This window comes from Chinchilla lanigera, unplaced genomic scaffold (assembly GCF_000276665.1).
Source record: "Chinchilla lanigera isolate Chin_1 unplaced genomic scaffold, ChiLan1.0 scaffold00023, whole genome shotgun sequence".
Lineage (NCBI taxonomy): Eukaryota > Metazoa > Chordata > Mammalia > Rodentia > Chinchillidae > Chinchilla > Chinchilla lanigera.
In genome coordinates, this window is record NW_004955424.1 from 1,632,586 (window position 1) to 1,649,296 (window position 16,711).

Here is a 16,711-nt window from a genome sequence, read left to right on the forward strand (position 1 = left end):
GGGGCTGGGGATTTAGCTCAGCGGCAAAAGCGCCTGCCTGGCAAGTGCAAGGTCGTGAGTTCGGTTCCCGGTACCGGAGAAAAACAAAAACAAACAAACAAAAAAAAAATACAAACTATCAAGATAAACAGGGAGATTTTATATTGATAAAAGTTGCGGTCAGCTGTAAATATACACTTGTCATATGCCTGAATGCACCTACCAATAGAAGTCTGAAATATATCTATTTAACATATATATATATATATATATGTATATGTATATGTATATCATAGTATCTTACAAAAAGTTCTCATTTGCTAAACTCTCATAGTTCTTTTACAGAACTAGTCGTATATTTGACTACAAGGCTAATTCTACACATCTGAAAAGGAAGTCATGCAAACCTTATTCTCTAACCACAATGTAATAAAATTAGAGATTAAAAAGCAAAACAGAACACAGAACTGGCAAAACATACACATAGAGATAGAAAGCAAGAAATGTAAAACTTTCCCTGGGACGTTTTAGAGCAGCTGTCAGGGAACTCTACCATTAAAGAGAAAACTATAATGTAGAAACAAGCTACCTGGGCAGGGGGCACTGTGTTTCAGGGGCTTGTCTGACAGGGTCCAAGTAGGACTCAAGAGAAGCTTAGCAGGAACAAGAAGGACCAAGACCAAATGAAAGAAGTGCTAAAATCAATAAGTTAGAATGAAAAAGCAGCAAAACAAACCCCCCAGAAGTAGAGGCATGACATACAAAAGAAATTAGCAGAACTGAATGAGATAGATAGAATATTCACACATGCAAAAATTAACAAAACTTTGATCTTTGAAAAGACTATTGCTGCTTACCAATCTAAGTAAATGTCATAATGATGTGTGAATAAAATTTTTAAAAAACTAGCACTTGAGAAAGAAAACACCACTATCGAGATTTTTAAAATACATCAAGAGGACTAAAAACAAATTGTTAGTTAAAGTAATTAAAAGTGTAGATTGAAATGCAGAATTTCCTAGGAAAATGTAAATTACCAAAATGAATACAGAAAGAGATAGAAAACCAGTATAAGTTAAAAAAAAAAAGGAAAAAACACAGAAGAAATTGGAAATATTGTCAAAAATGTCCTTTCTAAGAAAATCCAAAACAAAACTATTTTGGCTTAAATAATTTTGCTGGTGAATTACATTTAATTTTCAAGGACCTAATAATTTCTATCCAGCATACATTCTTTTGGAACATAGGAAATGACTGAAAGTCTACAGGACTAGATACCAAACTGGAAAGGAGGGGCGGTGACGTTTGTTTTGGTGCTGTGGGAAGCTGATTTGAAGTTAGGAATGAAAATAGGTGTTCACACCTGGGAAGAGAAAAGGCAAGGGAAGCTTCCAGACTAGAGTGCAAATCTGTTTTATCTGTACCAGCCCCAGGCAAAGTCTACAGCAAAACTGCCCACTAGAAGAGCTCCGTGTTGGGAGAAACGGGGAGCCTCTTGTTCTTTCCTCAGTCTTGCTTACTCCTACCTGGAAACCTCCTCAGAAAAGCAAGGCCTCATCTCACCATAGAACATAAAAGAAAACAACAGCAACAACAAAAAGCAAAGCTACAGGCTAACTACCCTAAAAACTTACAGGCAAAAACAAAAACAAAGCCCTCTGAAACAAAACAAAAGCTATTAGCAAATGGATTCAATGGTGTTTACAAAGGAGTGTACCTATAGAATGCAAAAATAGCTCTAAGTACATAATTTAGTAAGATACTTTGCTACATTGTAGATGAAAGAAGAGAAAAGATATTCTCATTACAATAAGTGCTTTCACAAAGGGATTTGATAAAATATGTGTCTATTTCTAGATAAAAGTGTAGCATTCTTGGCAGGTTAAAAGTAAAAGGAAACTATCTGACCTTTTAACTACCAAAAACTTTTACAAACATTCTATTTCCTGGTGAAAAATTAGACATTCTCAGAAAAATAAACTAGAAACAAGATATGATTATCCATTATCACCATTACTACTGTGTTTAAAAGTGTGTTAGTGATCCTAATCAATTCAATAAAGAAAAAAGTATGAGCTTAAAAATTATTTCTGCTTGAATAGGATAAAAGGGAAAGGAAGGTTCCCTGATACTGCCTCCTGCCTGCCCTTCCTTGAACTGTTTCTCCTTTGTGATTCCACCTCTGCCACACCACCGTGCCTTGGACCCAGCTGTATATGGACAGAGACTTCTACAAACTATGAGCTAAAATAAACCTTTCCTTCTTTAGAAAAAATTATCCCTAAAAGGGATTGTGGTGATGGATGCATAAATCTTAATATACAAAAGAATTGAATTGTCCACTTTACATGGGTAAATTCTGTGATGTGTGAATAAAATGTTAATACTGTAATGCTGTTTACAAAATCAGCATTTAGAAAACAAAGGAATAAACTTTTAAATTTTAAAAATGACAGTTTAGAAAGGTGGGAAAGTGTTGATTTTTCAGCATGCAAAATTATATTTCAATACACTAACAATAGCCAATTTCAAAGCACAGAAAAAGAAATCCCAGTTACTATACACAGAAATTAAAATACCTAAGATTTGGCCCAATAAGAAATGTGAGGGGGCTGGGAATTTAGCTCAGCGGCAAAAGCGCCTGTCTGGCAAGCGCAAGGTCGTGAGTTCGGTTCCCGGTACTGGAGAAAAACCAAAAAAAAAAAAAAAAAAAAAAATGTGGAAGATTTAAGTTTGAAAATGGTACAATTTTATCATTGGATATAAACTCAAGTATAAAACACAGCTATCGAGCATTCTTTATTCCCACTTGCCCTTCAGAAATGGCTATGGACAGAGAAGAGCTGTGGACATCACAGGAAGCACATCGAACGTAACTTTGTGGTTCTGATGAACTATTTTAAGTGCTTTGCACAAAGCCTGGCAAATAGTAAACCCTCAGTCGGTCCTCCTCATCAGGGTTTTGCATCATTGGATTCAATCAGCCTGATAAAAAATATGAAAGAATGAGAGAAAGGGAGGGAAGAAGAGAAGGAAGAGAGAGACAGACAGACAGACAGAGAGAGAGAGGGACAGAGACAGAGACATAGAGAGAGACAGAGAGACACAGAGAGAGACAGAGAGACAGAGAGGCTGACTGTGTCAGTTGGGTGTGATGATATGAGTTTGTAATCCCAGCTACAACTACAGGAGCCTGAGGCAGGAGTTCAAGGCCATCCTGAGCAACACAGTAAGGTCTTGTCTTAAGCCAAAAAAGAAGAAAGAGGAGGAGGAACACTGTCTGCATCAAATCCGTATGAACTTTATTCCCTTGTCATTATTTCTTAAGTGATGCAGTATATCACTTATACTATGTATTGTGATATGTATACTACGTATAGTAATATGTACAGAGATGATTAAAGCATATGGGAGAATATGCATGTGTTGCACCCAGTGGGTCTGGGGTCAGCATCCCACCCTTGAACTTTCCCAGGCTTGTCTCTCTCTCTGACATAGAAAGAGAAGGAGGAATAAGTCACATGACAGGAGTGCACAGTAGAATAAAAATGCTCACCTCATGGCTGAAATCTGAAGGACAGGACATGAAAGGGGCCAGGGGCCCACTGTTGCCTTTGAGGGCATACCTCCCATAACCTGAAGACCATCCACTAGGCCCGACATCAAAGAGTTCTACCATCTCACAACAGTACCAAGTTGGGGACCAAGTCTTTAATGCACTGGCCTTTGGGGGACATTTAAGACCCAAACTACAGCAAGGATGAACACAAGGGAGCCCAGGCTCTCATGATCTGTGTGACTTAGCTCTGCATTGGGTCCTGCTCCCATTCCTCTGTGGCAGTGTTCCCTGCTCTACTTCCCACCACCATAAACTGAGCAGTTTTGCTGTGCCACACCCTCCTGCTGTGATGTTTCTGCACTGAAACCAGCTGACCGTGGATGGAATCCCCTGAAACTGAGCCAAATTAAACTTCTCTTTTAACTTGCAGGTGTTGGGTACTTCGTCCCAGCCATGGGAAAGCAGACTTATACAAAAAACTGGTACTAGAAAAATGGAGTCTTTGCTGTGACTATACCTGACTATGTAATTCAAAACCCTTTAGAACTGGTTTGCGGAAAAAGTTTGGAAAGGTTTGGAAATGTAGGCTAGAAATGCCCTAGCATGCTGTAAGCAGAGCTTAATGGACAGTTCTGCTCAAAGCTTAGAAAACTGGAATACCGATAGGAATGAAGGCTCTAAAGACCAGACTCTTGAGATTTTAGTTTGGAAAAAGGACGTTACTGGAAGTGGACTAGAAACCACCTATATTACACTCTGGCAGAAAAAAATTTGTCCACATTTGGTCCATATCCTGAGACTTTTCAGAAGGCTGAAATTAAGGGTGGTTAACTAATGAATCTGGTGGAGGAAATTTCAAGGCAGCCCAATATTCAGGCTGTAGTGTGGTTACTGCTGGCTGCTTTCAGTCAGATTCATAGTGAGAATTAGGAGAAAAAAAAGGGCAGAAGATTTTGAAAAAATTAAATTTTGACCTCAAACAAAACACATACAAAGTTGCGCCAAGGGAAGTGTAGTTGATGAGAAGATTAGGGCCATGAAAAGGAAACCAAATACTTTGTACAGGTAGAAGAATAAAGATGGCTGGAAGTACACCTCTGGGTGTGTCAGGGTGAGTGATAGAGATGCGACCCCTGGGTCTGTATCTGGCTCCTCTCCCCTTCCTCGCTGGTGCTGTTCTCATGCTCTATTTTCTGACCAACACAAACTAAGCAGCTCTATTCCACCATGCCCTTCTGCCATGATGGTCTGACCTTGGAGCCTGCTGACCATGAAATGAATCCCCTGAAATCGTGACCCAAGTTAAATTTCTCCTCCTTTAAACTGCAAGTTTTGGATTGTGCCCAGACATGGAAAAACTGACCAATAGTAAGGGTACCATGGAAGAATAGGAAGCTGGCCTGGAAGTGACATACCTCATTTCTGTAGAAAAGAGACTGAAAAAAGCCATCAACCCAAAGAGAAGAGGTTATGGGCTTCAAGGTCAGTTAATCCACCTCTGCATCATGCTTGTGCCATATTATTTATTAAGTATTTTGGATTCCATCCCTGGTCAGAGGACATGGGCTTGACTCTGCTTCTTAAGAGTTGAGAGAATTTGAACAAGATTTTTAATCTCTTTGAACCTCCATTGTTCCACCTGAAAAGAGGGATGAAAATTGTAATAAATAATACCTTCAGGATAATTTGGAATTATACAAAAGATTGTGTTTGTAACAGATCTTCTTTTTTTTCTTTTTTTTTTCCGGTACCAGGAATCGAACACACGATCTTGCACTTGCCAGGCAGGCGCTATGCTGCTGAGCTAAATCCCCAGCCCCCTGTAACAGATCTTCTAAGCTACTAATTCCTTCTTCATGCACTCTACCTGGAATAAACTTCTTCTCCCCTTTCTTTTATCTAATTTTTATCCATCTTTCAAATCCCAGATCTAATTTCCTGTTGAGAGCAAGAGTCTCCTATTCCAGCAAATGTGGCCCTTTCGGGTTCTGACACACTGGAAAGCAGACAAAAACAGGTTGCTTTGAATGAGCTTGGGGATTTTTATTACCCCAGTGGAACATATGGGCAATTCCAGCTACTCCAACACTTACTCCTAATGCAGAAACATCTGTTTCCTCTCCTGGTGAGCTTTTGAGAATTTGTGCCACTCCTTCCAAGAGTGCTGAGGATTCAGGATCTTCTTCTTGGCCAATGGGCGTCCAGATTCAGCAACTAAAAAAGTGAAAAACAGCTTCAGAGACATGAGAAAGCATTAGAGACCTATAACATTGCTTTATTCTCAAAGATGATAGCTTCATATCCTCTAAAATGTAACTGGAGAGCCCAGAGCACCCTTCTACTTCTCATTAAAGTGCCCTTTCCCTTTTATTTTTCATTATTTTTTTTGAGATAGGGTCTCACTATGCAGTTCATGCTGGCCTTGAACTCACTTTGTAGCCCAGGATGGCCTTGAACTCATGGCAATCCTCCTGCCTCAGCCTCCAAAGTGCTGGGATAACAGGTGTGTGCCACCATGTCTAGCTCCCTCCTTTTTTTTTTTTTTTTTTGGCATGGAGTCCACCTTAGTCTAGGCAAGTGCTTTGCTACTGAGCTGCCATATAGCCCTGCTAAAATCCCCTTAAGAATCACCTCTTTCATATACCATTTTTAGTTTTTCAAATTATATCATGCTTTATATAGTTCTTGGTTAAACCCCAAATCCCTCTTTTATTAGTTTTGCCTCTCACATAGATGATGTTACTTGAAATCAATCCTTTGATTCCATTCTAGAATATGGCAGATTATCAGTAAAATTTAATTCATCAAGGACATTCACTGGGGAGTATCATTTCCTAAAATGGGACAGTCATGTACCTAATCCTAAGCATCCAACACAGCTGTTAGAATATTGAGATCCTTGAAGCCCGATGTCCTCAGCATTCACCTAGGTAGACTTAGCACTAATCCAACTACAGGCACCACTCAGAACTAAACTGCAAAAGAGTAGATCACAGCAGGGTTTCATTCATTCATTTAACGAATAGTAACTGGATTCTAATACTGTTCTCAGCAACAGCAAGGAATTTAATGAGAAAAGGGATAAATAATATAAAGATTGTCACTGAGGAGCTAAATCCTGTTGCAGCAAGAAACTGACCCCTCACTACCTTGGTCCTTGGTTCTTTGTGCTCTTGATAAAAGAATTCACTGAAGACACAGGTTTAAAAAAAAGACAGATAGCCATGCAGAAGTATAGGTGGATATGAAGAGAGTTGTATCTTCAAGTGAGAAGCCAGGTGGTGCCATGTGGGCATCTGCACCAAATGTGAGTTTAGATACTTTTTTATGCATACAAGTGTTACTCCTGGGGTCCAGGGAACTATGGTGATTATGATGCTTATTAAAATTTTAATTAGAAATTACTTTCAAATTGCAAAATATCTCCCTATCCTTTATAGATGGTCAGTGTTTCCTCAGGGGCTTTAATCATATAAGAAACATGAAATAAATTTATGAAAGAGAAGTTCTTAATTTAAACCAGGACCCAGCCCAAGGCAGGAGCATCTTTAAAGAACATTTCATGGGGCTGATATCACTGGGCTAGAGGTTATGGTCACCAGGAATGCTGTATACCTTGTTTTGTAACTAGATGGTCAGGGGGCTGGGGATCAAAAGGAATAAGCAGAACGTATAACCTTAACACATCACTGTGCTCTGTGGGATTTCTTCAGGCCTGAGATCTAACAAATTATTAGAAATGTATCATATATTACATTGAAGTCTTCATCGCTTAGCTGTCAGTGTGTGCTATTTTGGACCCACCCCTGTGTCCCTTGGTCCTGCTAATGTCTAAGTACCTGCCTAACAAAGATCACTTGCCAGTTTAGAACAGCGAGACCAAGTCACAGCAGGCTGATAAAGCTGGATGAAGAATTAGTCAAAAAAATTTAGACTCAAGGGCAAGGGTTGGTAACTTTAGGGACAGGCATGTAGGAACATGACTCAAAGGGAGACCCAGATTTGGGAACAGATTTCAGCAGCTGTCTTCACTTATCAAGCTGGCAGATATTTAAAGATTGACAACAGCAGGTGTTGCAAGTCTGTGCAAAGCAGACTTTCACATAGTACTGGGATGACGTACATCTGTGTCAACCTTTTGCACAGAGCAATCTCACGAGATGAGCCAATATTTAAAATGTACCTTCATAGGATGCAGCAATTCCAAACCAGGTATTTGTTCTGTGGGAATGATTAGACAAACGAAAACTGTTGTACTAGCTAGCATATCGTATTCATTTATCATTGCTTGGAGGGGAAAACTGTAATAATTGGGTGACATGCTCAGCCCTGAACCAATCACAATGACCAGAGGGATCGGGCCCTTTAATTGGCCAGGCTTCAGTCACAATCTCTCCTTTGTTACCAGGAGATGAAGGAGGACCTTGATTGACAGTGGAGCCACATGAATCAGAACTAGAGAAGGGGCAATTCTCTCAAGAACTAAAAAAGGGAAGAACACTGCTTCCCTTCCCTCAGAAGAATGAGAATGGGAGAACTTGTCAGGTGAGCAAAACCCATCGCTAGCCCTGACCAGGCAGCAGGAGTAGCTGATACAATGGAAGGAATGTTTCAGGCAGAAGGAATAAACTATCTTTTACAGAGCTACCCTTTACAGAGCTACTCTTTACAGAGCTGCAGAGAGGCCTGTGCCAAAACCCCACGTCCTGAGAGGATGAGGTCACCCCTGAGGAAGGACACTCACTTTTGTAAATCTGGCCATATGAGTAATGAAACAGTTTGAAATCCAGGCTTAAGGCTATGAAGTTGAACTCCATGGTTGAAACAACGGAGAATGCTCTGGGTGGGTCCAGGAAAGCTGCCTGAAGCTAGCTGGGCTCCTGTGAAGTCCACACATGGGACACTGTCTAGCTCTGAAGGTACTGCCTGTTGCCTGGTGACCTTGGACACATGACCTAATCCCTTTAGACCTCAGTTTCTTAATCTCTAAAACTGTGACAAGAAATCAGTCATCTGGGGGCGCTCCGAGGATGTTGCGAGGCTGTCCAGGTGAACTGTACAGGTGAAGGACAGGCCAGGATCGCAATCACAGTTCACACAGAAGAAACAAAAGACGGAAATGGCAGAGATTAGTTATGTGGCCCAGGAAGTCGGAAAGCTGGAGCTTTCTGAGGCCCTGGGGACCCAGGAATTCCAGTAGGGGTTGCTAACTAGGGTTACAATTGACTTGAAGCTTAGTCACAAAACCAGAACTTCCCGCTCCTCCCAAGTTCTTAACTGCCCTTGAATAGAGCAACTTTAAATTTTATGTTTTTATTCTTTATGACGCACTTTCAAAGGCTGATGAAATATTTCAGAGCAGGAGCTCTTAAGCTCTTCAAGGAAAGACTAGGGCATGCTACCACCACCATCACATTACTCAACTTTGCCCTGTGCCCGTAATACCACAGGCTTTGTGCTTGCCTTAAGTGCCCTTCCTAACTCCAAGGGTGGATAGGAACAGTGGTGGCCTTGAACGTTCTCACTTCAAAAACCAAACCTAGTGAATGTCCTCACTTCAAAACCAACATGGTGACCGGCACGTGTTGAGACGTCCAGGAAGGAAGGAGTGAAGAACCCTTGAGAAGGCTTTGGTGCCAAGAGAGAACAAGCTGGCCTGCCCGCCATGTGAACTCCACCTGGTCCAGTCTGGGAGAAAGCAGTGGTGGCAGAGCCTCCTAAGCAGCCATGCCCCCAACAGGTGTCTGTCCTTCTTCCCCTTCTGTCTCTGACGGTGCTGAAAGGGTGTCTCAGCCTCCGTCTGGGTCCCAGGGGAGGAAGTGGATAGTTTCCCTGGTTAGATTACGAGGCACATCATGGAGGCCAAGAATCAGCAGACATTTCACAGAGCTCTACCCGGAGTTTTTCTGTCACAGACCCAAAGTGGCAGCGCTGCTGCTGTAGACACCTGGAGGTCCTTGTCTGGAGCGAGGGGACACCTAACAGAAATCCCAGAGGTGCATGTGAAATGAGGTGGGGGGCAGCTCAGAACTGGGGATCCACAGGCTGTGGAGAGAAATAGAGAAAAAGGAAACAGGAAGCAACTAGAAGAAGGACTTCCTTCCCCTCTGCTGGCTTCTTATCACATGTCCAGGGGCTCCACCTGCCCTGGCATCAGAGCCTGGTTACACCAATAGCTACTCCCTCAGCCCCATCCCCATGGGCTCCTCCTAGAGGCAAGATAGGGGCTCTACCGAAAAGATGGTACTAGTTTGAGGATCCCTTATCCAAAAAGCTTGGGACTTAAAGTGTTTTGGATTTTGGATATTTTGGAGTTTTGAATATTTGTATACCAACAGTGAGATGTCTTGGGGATGGGACCCAAGTCTGGATATGAAGTTCAGTATGTTTCCTTTTTCTTTTTTCTTCCTCCCTCCCTTCTCTCCTTCCTTTCCTTCCTTCCTTCTTCCCTTCCTTTCCCTTCCCTTCCCTTCCCTTCTTTTCTCTTTGCTTTTTAGTACTGGTGATTGAACACAGGGCCTTCACACACACTATTCATAGCTTTCCCTATTTTGGGGTGGGTGGGACAGAGTCTTGCTAAGTTCCCCAGGCTGGGCTTGAACCTGTGTTCTTCCTATCTCAAGAGCGCTGAGATAACAGGCTGGTTCCACCAACCCTGGCTTCGTTATGTTTCATATACATGTTAGACACCATAGCTTGAAGGTAATTTTGTACAATATTTTGAATGTGCCTATGTTTTTTTTTTTTTAAACATGTTTTGTTTTGTTTTGTTTTGTTTTTTTCTCTGGTACCGGGAACCGAACTCATGACTCTGTGCTTGCCAGGCAGGCGCTTTTGCCGCTGAGCTATATCCCCAGCCCCGAATGTGCCTATGTTTTTATGGTGACCTCTTGTCACACAAGGTCAGGTGTGGAATTTCCTACTTACAGCCTCAGGTCAGCACTCAAAAATTTTCAGATTTTGGAATATTTCAGATTTTTTGGGTTATGGATGTTCAACATTTACTGTTCTGTGGCAAGCCCAACTGTTCCAGATGGCATTCCTGAGACAACTCCTACTTGCTGGACTTTGCGATTGGTGCTTTGAGGGAAAGAAATCCCTGACACCTGAAAGAAAAGATCTACTCCCACAGGCTGCTCAGAACAGTTGCATTTGCACAGCCTGCCCTTTAGAGGAATGTCCCCAAGTACCATAGGTGCTACTATGGTTCACCTTCAGCTCAGCCCTGGTCACTGATGCCGGCGTTCAGAGGGATAACCTGAGTGATAAGCATTTGGGGTTACAGGGATGTTGAAAGGACCTCAGCATTGTGGAGGGGCACTGCGGAGGTCAGGTCAGGTTGCTCAACCAGAGAGATAAACAGCAGATCAGGCCGGGCCCCAGCGAGAGGAAGGCTGCACCAGGAGCCTGCAAGGCCAGGCCAGGTCTGGCCTCGGAGCCCGGATGTTCCAAGGCCGGGGTCAGGCAGAGGGTACAGATGATAAGGAAAGGGGCCAGCTGCTCACTTGAGGGCCCTAGGGATGAATCTGCTTCTTTTCCTTCTCTTTTTCTTTCTTTCTTCCCACTCTTCTCCTTCCTTCCTTCCACTGAGTTAACAGTTTTTACCGCACTATTCCCAAGGAGCAGGATTTCCAGGGACCTTGGCTATCCCAATGCGCACCTGACTACTATTGTCCTTCAGCGTTACTTGGTTGTCACAAAAACATTTCTGCCTGAAGGACAGGAGCAGCTGCGCATTCCAGCATGAGACCCATCTAGCTAGTGTCTACTCTGGCGTCACAGGCCCGGGGTGCACATCCCCTTGCTGTGACAGGAACTCTCTCAGCAGCAGCGCAGTGGCCACATACCCGGGGGACTGACTCCTTAGAAGAGGCAGGTGGTACATCCAGTCCAAACGCAGGGCCAAGAGATGTGGTCTTCCCCTTGTGTGCAGACCTCGCTTCGCCTGCAGGCTATCTCTGGAGGCATTACACCTCCTGGGGTAAACCAAGGCGGGCAGACCTGGTGAACACGGATTGCCTGGGAGCTTGTGCCTAGCTGCGTGGGCTGGCAGCGTCTCGCCTCTCACCCTATCTGAATGCTCCTGGGATTCTGGTGCCCAGGCACAATGAGATCTGAATGCAGTCTTTCTGGACAGCAGTCTCACTAATCCCACCTCAAGCCTTCCCACCATCCCAGCCAGAACTGGTTAAAACACCTATCCGAGCCCTCCCGGCAGAGGAAAATCACGTCTGATGTCACCATTAACTCTCTAACTTGAGCACCCATTTCCTGCTTCAATAAATCTCTCAAAGTGAGTCCACTCTCACCCTGCCGGTCACATACCCACGTCCCACAACCTGTTCCCCAGAACCCTATGTTTGCCAATGCTATGCCTCTCCTGGAAATCATTATTCATCCTCCTTATCTGGCGTAGATGTCACTGCCCTGCGTACTTTGGCTCTCCCAGGCAGCGCGCTGTTTGTGCTCCAGCCTGCGTGACAGCCCTCACCACCTGCACTGGGGTCATGGAACCTGGGCACACACATTAGACGCAGGCTGCAGGCAGGGGTCCAGTTAGCACATGGAGTTCAAAGGATGCCCTGCAGCCGAGCACAAGGCCACGGGGATAGTGATTATTATTAGGAGCCACATGCCACAAGGGCATGATCAGGTCAAGGACTTTGACAAGGAATACCTACTAGTTAACAAAATGTGTAAAAATTAGATGGAACACAGTTTACGAGGATGTGGGGAAACTGTATTCCCAGAGAACGGCAAGCTTGGCAAACAGTGGTCTGTGACTGGCCCCACACCCTGAAATTACAGGGGAAGTGGCTCTTCAAGTAGCCCTCCCACGCGGTGTCTGTGTAATTCACAGGAAGGGGTGAAGGGCAACTGGGCTCGCTGACCGAGGGACGGGGGGCCATGCCCAGGGCTGTCCCTGCTCCTGCCCCTGGAGCTTGAAGCACCCCACGCCCACTGTCCAGTGTTTCCCTTCTCCTGTTGCCAGTGGGAGATTTCATTGCAGTCTTTCTGCTTTTCTTTTTCACTGGGCCCCGGATAAGTTGGGTGGGAGGGATGGTTAAATTTATCTTTTAGTTATAGGCTGCCAAATCCATGAAAGGCTGCGTTGGAATCTGATGGAGGAGGAAAACAAGACTGACTCAGGGCTTGGAACTAGATCTGGCAACTACACATCATCTTGGTTGTGTTAAGTTTTTGTTTATTTAGTCACTGTCTCGTGCTAGGCAGGGCGTTTATAGCATTGCCTCGCTGGAAGAAGCATGCCTTTGCCTGTCCAGCTTCCCTCCCAGAAGGCTCCTCTTCTCTGACCCCATGTGGCTCTGGAGGTCCCAGGGGTCAAGTTACCGCATGCATTTTCATCTCCATAACTAGAAGTAGCCCCTACAAGCTGTCAGAAGACCGCTGTTTCTCTCTAAACTCAGTGGCGTGGGTAGCGGTGGGCATGAGACTACGCGAAGCCCATCAGACTGATACGTGACCGCGTAGACGGTCTCCTTTACCCACAGAATGACGACATGAAAACAGCTCTATGACAGCATTAATCTTTTCTCAGAGCTTTTTCAATCATTACAGCACAGAGATTTTCCTCCAGCTGCATCAACTCATAGAAGCTGGCGATTCAGACCATCAGTCCCCCTTGACCCATCATCTGAGCTATTTGGACAGTGGTTTAATGTTTGAGCCTATAGTTCTGTTTATTTGGTTCGGGTTTTTTTTTTGAGGCAGAGTCTGTGTTGCCAGGCTGGTCTCAGACTTGCAATCCTCCTGCCTCAGCCGCCTGAGTGCTGGGACTATAAGCATGTGCCACTACACTCAACTAAGCCTATAGATTTTTTGTTGTTACTGATGATCTTCATTATTTTTGGTGGAGAATATGATCTATATAAATGCAAATTCTTTCCATTTTATTTAGACTTGTCTTATGTACTAGTCCTTGGCCAATTTTTATGAAACGTATCTTAGTTTCTTGAAAAGAATGTTTTCCTAAATTGATTGATGCAGTGTTCTATATAAGTCAAAAATTATTTATACCACTCAAATAACTGATAGTTGTATTGATTTTTTAAAATATTTATTTATTTGCCGCAGGGTCTCAGTGTGTAGTGCAGACTGGCCTTGAACTCCCTTATGTAGCCCGGGTTGGCCTCCAATTCACAGTGATCCTCATGTCTCAGCCTCCCCAGTGCTGGGATTATAGGCGTGCCCCACCATGCCCGGCTCCGTCATATTTTTTGTTGAAAAGTCAGCTATCAGTTTGTCATTCTTTGGTAATTTGTGTCTTTTTCTTTCTGTCAGTCCTTAATATGACTTTGTCTCTTGGTGATTCGCAATTTTATCATGAAGTGTCTAGAAACAAATTTCCTTTTATATAAACTTGTTGGGCTTTCTGGACCTGACAACATATATTTACATTAAGCACATGTAACAGGAAATTCAAAATAAGAACGGTCTGTAAAAGACAGGTGACTGTTTCTCCTTACACACAAGTACTCAGATGTCCGGCAATCCCATGCTCTGATGAGTCTTCCAACTCCTTTACCCTCTAGTCCAGTTGACTTATTGAGCTCCAGCCCTCACATCTGCATTTCAGTCTCTAAGATGGTACAAGGACAAAGAGTGCTTGTCCCTTTTCTCCAAGACCTTGCAGAAGTCTTACATATTTCTGCTCATACCTCAGTTCCCACAGCTTAGTCACACGGCCACAACTAGCTTCAAGCGGGAATTGGTAGAACTCTAGTAGATTGTATTGCCATTCTCCCAAATTCATGGTTCTGACATAGGAAGAGGAGGACAAAGGCTTTCAGGAGAGGCAATTGCTGCATAGTTTTCCTTTTCGCTCCATTTTACACTCCCTTCCCATCTATGGATCACACTTGACCTCCAAAAGAGAAAAATAAATCAAAATTCCCACCCAGTAACTATGTCTTAGTCAGGGTTCAGCATCTCTGAGTGACATAAGATTCTTCCCTGCAGCTTCAGATGTGGCTCTTCTTGTTTCAGTAACCTATAAATGAATAGATAATCCATCCAGTGCACAATGATTGAGAAGACTCGGTTAATATGATTACAGCTTTCATTCAGAAAACGGGGGGCAGGAATCATGCAGTGCTCCCTGGTCTGCAGCAGTCACCAAATCCAGTTGGGTCAGGCTAATGGTCAACCCAGCCCTAGTACCAGGGTAAGCTGCTGGTCAGCCCGTCTGGCAGCCTTGAGAAATCTCGTCTCAGAACATCTTGGTCTTTTGTCCTTTGTGGTCATGGTTCTGCCTTCTCTGAGATCACTCCTTTATTCCCCACAGCCATAACTGAGTGGGCACCGGAAGGTGTGCTCCTTAGAGCCACATGGTCTGCGCAGACTGCTTCGGGCTGCTACAGATTTAGGACCTAGAGTACTGGGGAGGTTGACCATCACAGACTGTGGCAGGCCAGTCCTGAGCCAGTTGTCACTGCTCTGCCCACCTACCTCCACTTGACTTTGTTCCAGGATATGACTTTCTTACACTTTTAATTGAAGTATGACTATAATGTGTTTACATAAAACGACACAAATCCAGCCAGGTGTGGTGGTGCATGGCTGTAATCCCAGCACCCAGAGGCTGACGCAGGAGGATTGCCATGAGTTTGAGGCCAGCACGGGGTACGGTACATAAGCAAGTTCAAGGCCAGCCTGCACTACATAGCAAGACTCTGTCTCAAAAAACAAAGAACAAAAAAACACAAATCCTGGAGAAAAATCTTGATAAAGTTTCACAAAATGATGACACCTTTGTGACACAGATTTATTCCTATACGTGATTCATTTTTCTGACTTGTAACAGTAAATATTAGTTTTGCCCGTTTTTAAATACTGTAAACAGAACAATCCATGTATTCTTTCCGTGTTTGGATTCTGTTGCCTGATGTTACACTCATAAGCATGACCCATACTGTGTGTGGCTGTGATGTGTTTATTCTTACTGTTGTATAGTATTCCTCCACGCGAACACACCAGAAGTGCCTTATCAGTTCCACTGTTTGGTGCATGTTTGGGGTGGTTACAAGTTTGGAGTTAGGAAAAGTAGCGCTGCTGTGAATATCCTTAGACTTCTCATTTGATTAATTGCAGTATTATCCCTGTTATCGATTGTTGCACAGCAAAGTACCTCAAACTCAGTGACATAAGAAACATTCTTTCTTTTTTTTGAGACAGGGTCTCACTCTGCAGTTCAGGGTGGCCTTGAGCTCACTTTGTAGCCCAGGCTGGTCTCGAACTTGCAATGATCCTCCTGCCTCAGCTTCCCAAGTGCTGGGATTACCGGCGTGTGCCAGCACACCCAGTAGACACATTCATTTTATGGTACTCGTGGATTCTGTGGGTGGGGGCATTGCAGGGCACAGAAGGTATACCTCATGTCTGCTTCCCCTCGTTTGAGCTTACAGATGGGAAAACTCAGATGGCTGGACAATCTGAATAATGAGGAACTGGAACGATATGGAGACTTCTTTACTCCCAAATCTTACGTCTGGCCTGGGATAACTCAAAGGATTGTGCCTGTCTTTGGATGACATTCCAGGATACCTGTCCACAGCCTGTGCATGCGGCTTAGGCTTTCCTTGCTAAGCCATGTAGTGAGGCTTTTACATGATCCAAAAGAAAGTACTCAGGCTAGAAAAATGAAAGCTGTCAGGCATTTTGTGACCATCTTTAATAGCCCCATACATCACCAATACCACATTCCACTGGTCGGAACAGTTATGAGCTCTCCACGATTCAAAGACATTGAGTATGGACCCCTCCTCTTGATGACAGATGTGTGGAAGACACTGTAGCCATGTTCGATATTTCTTCATTAAAGTTGTGCAATCATGCCACTTCACTTTTCTTCTTTTTTAAAAAAATTGATTTTTAAAAATTTTATTAGTACCTGTTTGCAGTACATAACTATTACATCCATTGCCAGGACTTGGTGCAGGTATACAGCACATCCTAATTCTTTTTACTTCCCCTACCTCTCCCCTCCCTCCACCTCTTGGTCCTCTCCCCATGTGCAAAAGATTGATCTCCCTGTGTCCTACTGCCTATCTTTTATCTTGCTCTTTAAATTATTTACACATTGAATTTCTCATGTAAGAGAAACTACGACATATTTATGATCTGGTTTATTTCATTTACCATTATAGTCTCAAG

The 16,711-nt window shown here is 43.5% G+C and overlaps 1 long non-coding RNA gene across 1 annotated transcript; it reads left to right on the plus strand.

Moving 5' to 3' along the window:
* Positions 1-7,953: 7,953 nt before the first annotated feature.
* Positions 7,954-16,395, plus strand: LOC102022510. The gene is made up of 2 exons (XR_261026.2): positions 7,954-8,083; positions 15,964-16,395. It is a non-coding gene; the product is annotated as an uncharacterized LOC102022510 (long non-coding RNA).
* The last annotated feature ends 316 nt before the right edge of the window (positions 16,396-16,711 follow it).